Source organism: Nannospalax galili, unplaced genomic scaffold, assembly GCF_000622305.1.
Source record: "Nannospalax galili isolate Female #2095 unplaced genomic scaffold, S.galili_v1.0 scaffold409, whole genome shotgun sequence".
NCBI classification, from domain to species: domain Eukaryota; kingdom Metazoa; phylum Chordata; class Mammalia; order Rodentia; family Spalacidae; genus Nannospalax; species Nannospalax galili.
The window spans coordinates 1,756,047-1,765,735 of NW_008360308.1; the positions used below are offsets into that span (position 1 = coordinate 1,756,047).

The 9,689-nt window shown below is 44.4% G+C and overlaps 1 protein-coding gene across 2 annotated transcripts in view; it reads right to left on the reverse strand.

The window, feature by feature from the left end:
- The window catches only part of Grid1 (glutamate ionotropic receptor delta type subunit 1), an 829,150-nt gene that overhangs the window by 528,446 nt on the left and 291,015 nt on the right, over positions 1 to 9,689 (reverse strand). The window lies entirely within an intron of this gene.

The window sequence follows — 9,689 nt, forward strand, 5'->3', positions numbered from 1 at the left end:
GATATGTATTTTTAAGTGCTTATGCATAAAGTTAGAATAAAGGTCAGCAACTTACCACTCCTGGACCTGTTTTGTAAATAAAGCTTTATTAGACTATATTCATACTCATTAATTTATTAACTGTACATAGCTACTATCAGATGACAAGGAGAGCTCAGTAATTGTGATAAACACAGTATGTGCTACAAACCACATTCAGTGCGTGTCCTTTTAAGAAAGTGTCTGACAATTCCTGGTCTAGAATAAAGGTTTATCACACTTATTTCAAAGTAATAGAAAATTGAGTCATTTTATTGTTTTTTTAACAGTGCTAGGGATGAACCCAGAGTTTTATGCATACAAGATAAGGTCTCTACCACTGAGCTATATTCCCAGAGCCAATTTATTTTTTAATTTATGCATATATATGTGTCTCTGCAATGAGAAAGTATAATCTTCAAAAGCACACAGTTTGAAAAACAATATATTTGCATATTAATATTAAAAAATAATTTCACATATGAAGATGTCATGATGAAATTCATTACTTTATTAACCTAAAAATTAATTTTAAAATAATAACCTCATTAATATTCATGAGGATCATCTCCATTTTATAGCCAAAAATGGAGTTTGAGAAGGCTAGTAACTTTCTCGGTGTTCAGATTAGACCCCAGCCTGCTCTGTCTCACCCAAAGACTTTCTTGGGACAAAATGCTGAGGACCAAATCCACCATGGATGGAAGGACCCCAGCCTCTGTTCTGAGCAGGCAAGGACAAGGTACCCTCCCAGAGAAGTATCATCATAAACTCATAGGTCCTCCTCAAGAAAGCTGGTCTGGATGGAATGCATCCTGCCAAAGGTGAGAGGTGACAGAGAGCTACACGTGCCTAGGCTCAACCTGCTGGGTCAGCTGTGATGGGTACCAAACTGCTTCTTTTATCCCTTTTCTGTTGCTGGAGAAACAGAGATCAACAGGTTAAGCCAGCCATAGTGGAGTCAGAACAAATCTAAACATTCCCCAAACTCCTGCTGGTCCTTTCTTGCCTACTCCCACCGAAATTCTTCCAACTCCTGCTCTCCCCTCCTGCATCCGAGATGCTCCTGCCAATCAGAAGTGTCCCATTTCATCGATCAAGCTATTTCATGCTTCCACACATTTACCACTGTGTTTCCCTTTGCACAAAAAGTCCATTCTCACTCTGGCCACCTGAAAGATTCCAATTCATTCTTTTAAACAACAACAACAACAAAAAGGTCACAAGCTAAAACCTCACTGGCCATAAAAAAGCCTGCAGTGCATTTTCTCAGTCCCAAGTAGCACTGTAAAAATAAGGACATTTTATATTAAAAAATTGAGAATCCCAGTCTTTCCAGACCAAGCAGAAGATCTAGTAACACTCATCCCACATCCCCATGTGGCAATCACAGGCTGTGGCTGAGGAGCAGCTGTTTCCTTCTCATGGGGTATGTGCTTCCCAGTTAGTTACCAACCCAAGTGCTGCCACCCAGCCTCCTCCACAGGCCTCTGGACCTGAGACTACAACCTTCCAACCTTTGCCTTAAAGTTTTTGGCCCAGCATAAGCACAAAAAATAGGTTAGAATTCCACACTCCTAGGTCCGGTGTCAGACCTGTTGAGGGCTATAAGGAGCCCTCCAGAGTATTCTGATGCAAGCTTAAGGTGACAACTGCTCTGGCCCTTTGGTCAACCTGTGTCCTCAACTTATCTTCTGTCTCTGTGCCCCCATCCTTCTATCTTCAGTCCCATGAGAGCTCAGTTCTGCTGAGCTCATGACCATGTATGCTACCTTTCTGTGACATGCTTTAAGGTCACATGCCTTTTACCTGACCAACTGCCTTCATGTTTGGTGAGATTCTTCTGAGCAGGGCTATTTCTGACTCATCCTACCCCAGGGCCTAGCTCAAAGTCACCCCCTTCTTCAGGAATCAGGGGCTTCTACCAAGTTGAATTGATTCCTTTGGTAATGATTTATGTCTGCCTAATGTAGAGAAGCGTGACCACAAGGCAGCCCCAGTCCTCCATGAGCTCAGCAAGAATGGCAAGTCAAATGCCTACAGCTCCAAGAAGCAGCGGTATTTCGGCAGAAGATGAAGTAATTCCTATTCACAGCATCTGCTAATCGCTCAAGATCCTTCTAGATGCACAGGGCTATAGAATGAAAGGTGTTATTAATGAAACCATACAGACTGGGAGGCAGTTCTGAATAGCAGCCCTCCTTCCTAACAATGCCTTCCCCTGCAAGTTAATCCCCTGCCATTATTTTAAATTCTTCAAGTACTAGAGAAGTCATGTAGGTTGTTTTCCCGAATAGTCACTTAGCTGACAGGCATTTTCTAATTGACAGAACATTCTGAAAAGACAGATTAAAGAGGGGGGAGAGCTGTATTAAGATGGTACAATTGCCCACACACAGCAGGAGGCTAAATTGACTGAAATCTAAGATTCAGAAGAGAAGTTATTCATCATACCCCCCAGCCCTGCAGCCCCTTCTTGGAGAGAGAAATTCAGAAAGATTCCACTACAGGTGGCTCTCATCTAAGGATGCACCCAGAGGGATGGCTCTCCTCCCACAAACTCAGGACCAAGCAGAGAACTGAAAGTAAGTAGTAGTAATAAAATGGTTACTAATAGTTCAGCTGCCAAAATGTATCTAAAACTTCACAATAGACTGTGTGTCAAGTGGTTCACACTTACCCATTGAGATTTGTCCCTGTTTTCCAGATGAAAAGACTGAGAAATATATTCAAGTTCATACTGCCTGTAAGGACAGAGCTAAGGTGAAGTCCAAGTTCACCTAACTCAGAAAGCTCTGTGTGCTCTTTCCTGTCATCAGGTCACCTCCTCCCCTAAGGAAATATACCTTGAAAGTATTTCAAATGGAAAAGTCCCCGAGCCACAGGACAGACCCCCAGTATGGACCCCCGGCACAAGTGTCCCCCAGGGTGTCCCGCAGTTGCTGTAACAACTGAGCTGCTGCCCTTGGAGCTGTAGATCCTCCAGGTAAGACTCCCCTGTCAATCAGCCCTCTTTTAACACCACATGGAGCTGATAGACTATTCCCCCACCTCACTGCCTAGGGCCCTCAAACCATACACACTTTGAACAGGCTAATGAAGCATGCTGGATGGCTGCGCTACCTAATGTTTTCAGATTTCCTGGGGTGAGATAATGCCACTGACGAAGGCGTGTACACTGAGCCATCCCAAGCACTGATAAGGTGTTAATAAACCTTAGCAAATGCTGATTAGAACCAGCTCCAGCAGCACAACACCCCACTCCTTGCACACACACAGGAGATTGGTCAATTAAACTTAGGGGAGCTTCACACTTTGGAACTGATCCCAGGATGTCAACAGAGTAAACACATCTCCAGTGTCCTAAGGTATACACAGGCAAGGCCTGCCCATGGCCAGATCAAGGTGTCAAGCTGAAGCTTAGCACCAGGGGACAGTGTAGCAAGGAGCACTTTGCAGACCTTGTCTAGAAAAGCCAAAGACTACCAAGATCTCTCATGCTCCCAGAAAACCTTTAGGCATCAGGGATTTAGCTAAAGCTTTCTTGAGCATATATTTATGGCTGATACAAAACTCTTGGGATAAGAAGTTTCAAAATAGATGAAGAGCCAATAGCCAGTGCTGGGTGTCCTCAGCTGGTGTGTCTATCCTTCAACTCTTACGATGTGGGTCGCTGAGCACTGCACTGGGGTTCTGCCTCACTCAGAAGTGCCAGGAGCCTACATCCTCCCGGGAGATGGCCCACAGCTTATGAATGCCTGTCTTGAGACCTTTGTCTCAGGTTAACTTAGTGCCATTCCTACCCAGGGCTTCCACGGAGACCAGACAAGGCCAGACCTTAGCTGAACCCTGGCTGTGTACCTCACATCCTTAACCATATCACCTAAGGCTCTCCCTGGATACATCAGGCTCTTCTAGACTCTGCTTTAAAGGCCAAACTTTTATAGGAAAGGGAATAATAGAAACCAATTTCTAAACACCATTAAGTTTCAGGTACTATGTAACAAACTTCCCATTACCTAGGTTATAAATTTTCCTTTACAAGCCCTTGTGTGAGGGATAGAAAAATGGCACTATTCACAGATAAGGAAATCAAGGCTCTGGAAAGGAAAAAGACTTGTCCAGGGTCACACAGTGGTTCCTCAGTGACAAAGTAAGATTCTACCCAAGTCTGGTTGACACTTAAGTCAAAGCAAGTATGTTTCCATGGCACTCTGACCTCTGCATGCTTATCAGGAACAGTGTGAGAATGGAGTTTAACAAAGACACAGATCTGAAGAGATGTGTCAGGCTGAAAACTGACAGACCAGTAGGAAGAAAGCAAGCTTTCTTATACAAATATACTCTTTGTACATTGCTATTGATCCCCAGGCAGAACCTGGGCATACTGTTTAGCAAGGAACTGATCATTCACCTTTCCAATTACAAAGTAAACCCTACATTTTAATTTCAAATGTGTATTTTATTGGTCAACAGATTCAGACAAATGTTCCCACTTTGGGCTCCTGCCTAAAGGAGCTAGCAGTTTCAATAAAGGTGAAGAACCCTGCCAGGGACAGTGGTTTCTGATGCCATCACATGCCCTTTCACTTAATTAAAATGAGCTGTGTGATGAACATCTCAGGGAGGCAGCTTGCTCTGATGGCGTCCCCTGAGGACACGGCCATTTCTAAGATAGTCTAACCCCAATCAAAATGAACCAACAGTGAAATGTGCCAGCACTGCTGGGCAGGCATTAATTACCAACCAGTGTCCTGTCACTGACTGGCAGAGGCTGTGAGCAGAGCTGGGAAGAGGAGGGGAAGGTCCTTTCCTCACACACTCATCTATCTGTATCCACTATCCTTCTACTCGGGATCCAGCAAGTCCTGTTTCCCATGGCTACAATCAGAAAAATCAGCCTGATCCACAATGCCTTCTCCAGCTTGATTTGATGTGACAATTTCCTGAAGATGCCACAAGGAGGAGCCATCTATGTGGACAACTGGAGAAGGCAGGTCTTGGAGGACAGGGACAGGAACATGAAGGATGGCATGTGGAGGTGTTTATATACCCTCACCAGGGCCACAGTTGGGAGCAAGGGTCCACTCATGTGAGCGAGGTTCACAGGCTGCACAGGGGGGTTAATCCCAGAGTGAGCAGAATCATAAGCAGGCTTTAGCTTTTGGGGCTGGAAAAAGCATTACTGCTGTGGACCACAGGGCTGCCTTTGAGAGCACTTTCATCCCTGGCACTATAAACAGCCAAGAAACTTCATCAGAAAGATTGTGCTGCATCTTCTTCTGTGGGAAAAATGCCTAGAAGTAACTAGGCAAGTGTTTCAGGGCAACATCTCCATTTCCTACTGGCCAGAGCATTCCTCTATGCTGCCACTCGTGGAGAAACAATGTCATTCATGTGCACTTGACCTAAATGAGTACATGCAGAGTGAAGGGAGTCTGACCATCCTGAGACAGAGATGTCCAAAGGAAGCTCCTAGACACTGTGAGTCCTGATATGGTGCCTAAGGGAACACTAGGCTTACAGAAGAAAGGCTGGAGACCAGGGAAGGACCTGCTGTGGTTGCATAGGCTGTAGAGACCACCTTTCCGCAGGCATGTAGACTAGAAAGATGGCGTTGGGCTGGCGTTTGCATTCATTCTTCCTACACACAGGGCTTACTTGCCTCATTTGTCTGGCTCAGAAACAAGTTTGGAGGTTCTGCTCACTCTAGGCTGAGTTATCCAGAGAAGCAGCAGGCACTGAGCTGGAAGGAGAGCACCGGGCACTGGCAGTGTCCATCCATACCAACCGCAGAAAACAAAGCAGACACCCCAGAGGGAGCAGAGAGAGGTTGCATGGGCCATACCACACACCAACCGTCTCGTACTAGAGAATCTTCTCCCAGGATCAAATCTTACTATTTCCAGGGGCCTAAGTGCTTTAAACCAAGGTAACTGTCTTAAGTGCTGGACAGGCTATAAGGGGCACAGGTCCCAGGTCCTTTTCCTAGTCTGTCCTCCCTGATCCCAGATTCCCTTCACAGGGACCCTCGCCCCAATTACACAAGAATGATGTGAAAGGATTCTGTGGGTTGCTCAAGCTTACTTCTTTCAGCAGGCATGGAGCATATCCATCAGCCCTAAAAGCAAGCATCTCAATCACATGACCCGGAAAGTGCTCCCAGGCCCCTCTCTTGCTCATTCTGGCCAGTCTGCCTCTTCTCACTCACTCACTTATGCATACATCACCTTTCAGTAATAATTCATTGCCTTTGCCTGATCAGGAACTTAACAACAGAGTCTCATAGGAGTACTCCAACCTTGTCCCTACCCTGAAGGAGCTCTGTGGCTAAGGCACTATAACTGGTTTAAAACCAGTGTCTGCAAAGAGTCTCATTACATGTAAGGACCTTCCCTAAGACCCACCATTCTACATCCCTGGGGCCCATGTCCTCAGCTTACTCCAGACCCACACAGGCATAGGGCAAGTGAATTTGAAAATCCGAGGTGCCTTCCAGAAGCACCGGCTCCAGTTTATCTGCTTCATGTAACTTGTGTGAACATTTTAAATCATTTTGAACGATTTTAAAATTCCAACAAGAAGAACTGCTGAGGAATCAACTCAAATGCAGAATCTGCGCGCACGTGCACACACACACACACACACACACACACACACAAACACACACACACACCAGGTACACCTAGGGCTGGCCAGCCATGCCCAGCCTGTCAGCCTATGCCAAGAGACCTTGCAAAGCTGACAGAGGAATGAACTTGGATTCCTGGGAGGACTTCTAAGAGTCCTGGTGTGGCTCAACAATGTCCATATGGCATTTATGACCAAAATTCAAGTACAGCAGACAAGGTGGCACCAGACTGTGGTCCTCGCTTTACCAGCCAAGCTACAGAAGTCTGGCAACTTCCTTACCTTCTCTGAGCCTCAGTTCCTTTCATAAGGCTGGGTCCATCACACTCCCTCAGGAATACTGCAACAGCATAAAAGATGGCCAGCCACAAATCACTCAAATGGTCTCTAAAAGTAATCCCTATCTGCAAATCCAAGTCATTTCCTCATTCTACTGCAAGCCTTGTTCCACTAAACCCATACCTTCCTTTTGACTGAAAAACGATTAACACTTTCTGGTTACTGGTTTCAGCTGACATTTTCAGGGCACCTTCCAGTAAATGCAGGGTGCACTATGAGAGAGCTGAAGGAGATGAGGGGGGTGGTCAAGATGCCTGCCCCTGTGGAGCTCATGGCCACTGACAGAGACCAAAAGTTAAGATAAAAGCTGGTTACAGAGAGGAAAGCCCAGATTGTCATTCAGGGGCTCTTACAGACACTGGAAGAAGAGGTCAGGGATGGATTCCTGGAGGGAGGAACAGAACCTGAGTACATGCTGAGGGGTGAGAGGAAATGGCAGGGTGAAAGGTACCAGAAGATGAGAAGATGGAGGTACCTGCAGGAACAGAGACTGAGGGGTGGAATGAGGACAGGACCCAGGTTATTTACATTGCAGAGAGATTAGAAGAGGGTGAGAATGGGATGAGTAAAGACAGGCTGGGCTTCCAGGGGCTAAATGAGAAGGGCATTATTCTGGTGCAGTTGTGAGCTACGAAAAGGTTTCATGCAGAGAAGTGACAAGGTACATTTTATATTTTAAACATTCAAGTTTACAATAGTGTCCAGCCAGAATCCATATCTCAACCAACTTCGCTCCAGAAAAATCTATAATAACTTGGACAAGGGTGAAAATGGTAAACTAAGATTTATCACTAACCAAGAGACAGATGGAGGAGAGACCTCAGACATTTGTAACACCTCTGGAGCTAAAAGAAGACTCTTGGGCATAGGTCACCAGATTTTTTTTTCTCAAACAATGTTTTTCCTCATCTTAGCAATGAGAATCAATAACTAGTCTTTCAATTTTTGTTATTCAGCTGGGTAAAGAAATATAAGCATGATTCAGGAATACAAATATATTTTAAGTAGCTGTGGTAATTAAAGATAATACTAAATACATAAAATAAGAGGAATTCATTCCAAATTAGCATGCAAAATAATTACCTGTAAAATCCCAAGTGACATAAAATATAGAACCAAAAGTAACAACAAAAAACAAAACTGTAAAAGAAGATGTCAGAAAAACATGTATCTTAGGATGATATTCATACATTAAATAGGTTTCCAAACTGAGCCAATAAACAACCCAGCCACATTCCCACTCATGAATCTACGAAAGAAAGCAGCTGAAAGCTGGTGGGTGCAGTGTCCTCCCTCATCCATGTGCATTTGTGCTGCTGCTCTCACCAGTTCATTCCAAACTAGGTCATGGTCTCGGGCCTCAGTCCACCCCAAGGAAACACTGCAGCCCCTTAGTCAGTGTAAGAAAACAAGCAACTTGCCTGTCTGCGTTTCACACACACCACCAAAGGCTGGGGAGAGTGAGAATTCCTGTTCAAAGCACACCAGTATCCACACAGTATGCAGGGGAAATGCAATGCTTTTTAATTCCATTATATCATCTATTCAATGCCAAAGTCACACTATTTGAAAACATTAAACTGGCTGTTAGAATTTTCATAACTTCCTATCCTGGTGGGTGGCCTTGTAAGTCTTCAGAATAGGGAAGAGTGAGCAACAACTTTCATTCATATTTCTACTTTGTAACTTATTAATAATGGAAGAAGAAGCCATTGCTTGTTGAAGGGACTGAGGTGATGTTAACAACCCAGATATTTCAGTAAGTGGAATAAATTCTCATTAAAATGACTATCCGAATATAGACTATAAGCAGATAAACACACTAATCCATGTGCTCATCCTCACTGCCATGCTGACAGTGGAACCGGTTCATTCAGAGCTCTTAAAACTTCAGCTCCACATGGCAGGAAGACCCAGGTTGACTGCAAGTTACACAGGGTTGAGGATGAAGCGAAACATTGTGTCCTGGGACAGTAGCCATCACCTGGGAACCACTGCCATCTTCACGGAACACTCTGCCTCCCTCTGTCCACCCTCATGAAAAGAAAGCCAAAATGGCTCCTACTGCCAGGGGAAGCCTCAGATTTCTTTCTCAGCAATCTGTCGACCACTGCAAGCTGTGTGAGGGATAGCACTGGGTGGTACATAGGCAGACATTCTTAATAGTTATATATTTATTTAATTAATTCTAATTGGGAAAATAGCTAGCACCAATGCATCTAATCCATGATTTCATGTACATTGTTACTATGGAAGAGTCAATATTAAAGAGGGAAACTGGGCCAGGCGTACTGACACACACTGCAGTCCCAGCACCCTGGAGGTGAAGGCAAGAGGACCAGGAGTTTAAGGCCGCTCTCAGACATAAAGTAGATTTAAGGATAGCCTGGACTATAAAAGATTGTGTCTTGAGAAATACAAAATAGGGAAATTGTATAAAAAAATGGTAAATAACTAACAATGAAGCAAAAAATGAGGAAGTCAGTCATGAGTCATTGGAGTTTAGGCCCTCACTCCAGAGCACCTGAGACTCAGCAACTGCTGCTCTTAGCAACAGCTTGGGCAAACTGATAAAAGAGTCATGGTTCTTCTGGGCAATATAACCAGCAAGAAGTACGCATATAGACAGACAGATATACAGGCTGATAGATGATAGATAGATAGATAGATAGATAGATAGATAGATAGAAGATAGATAGATA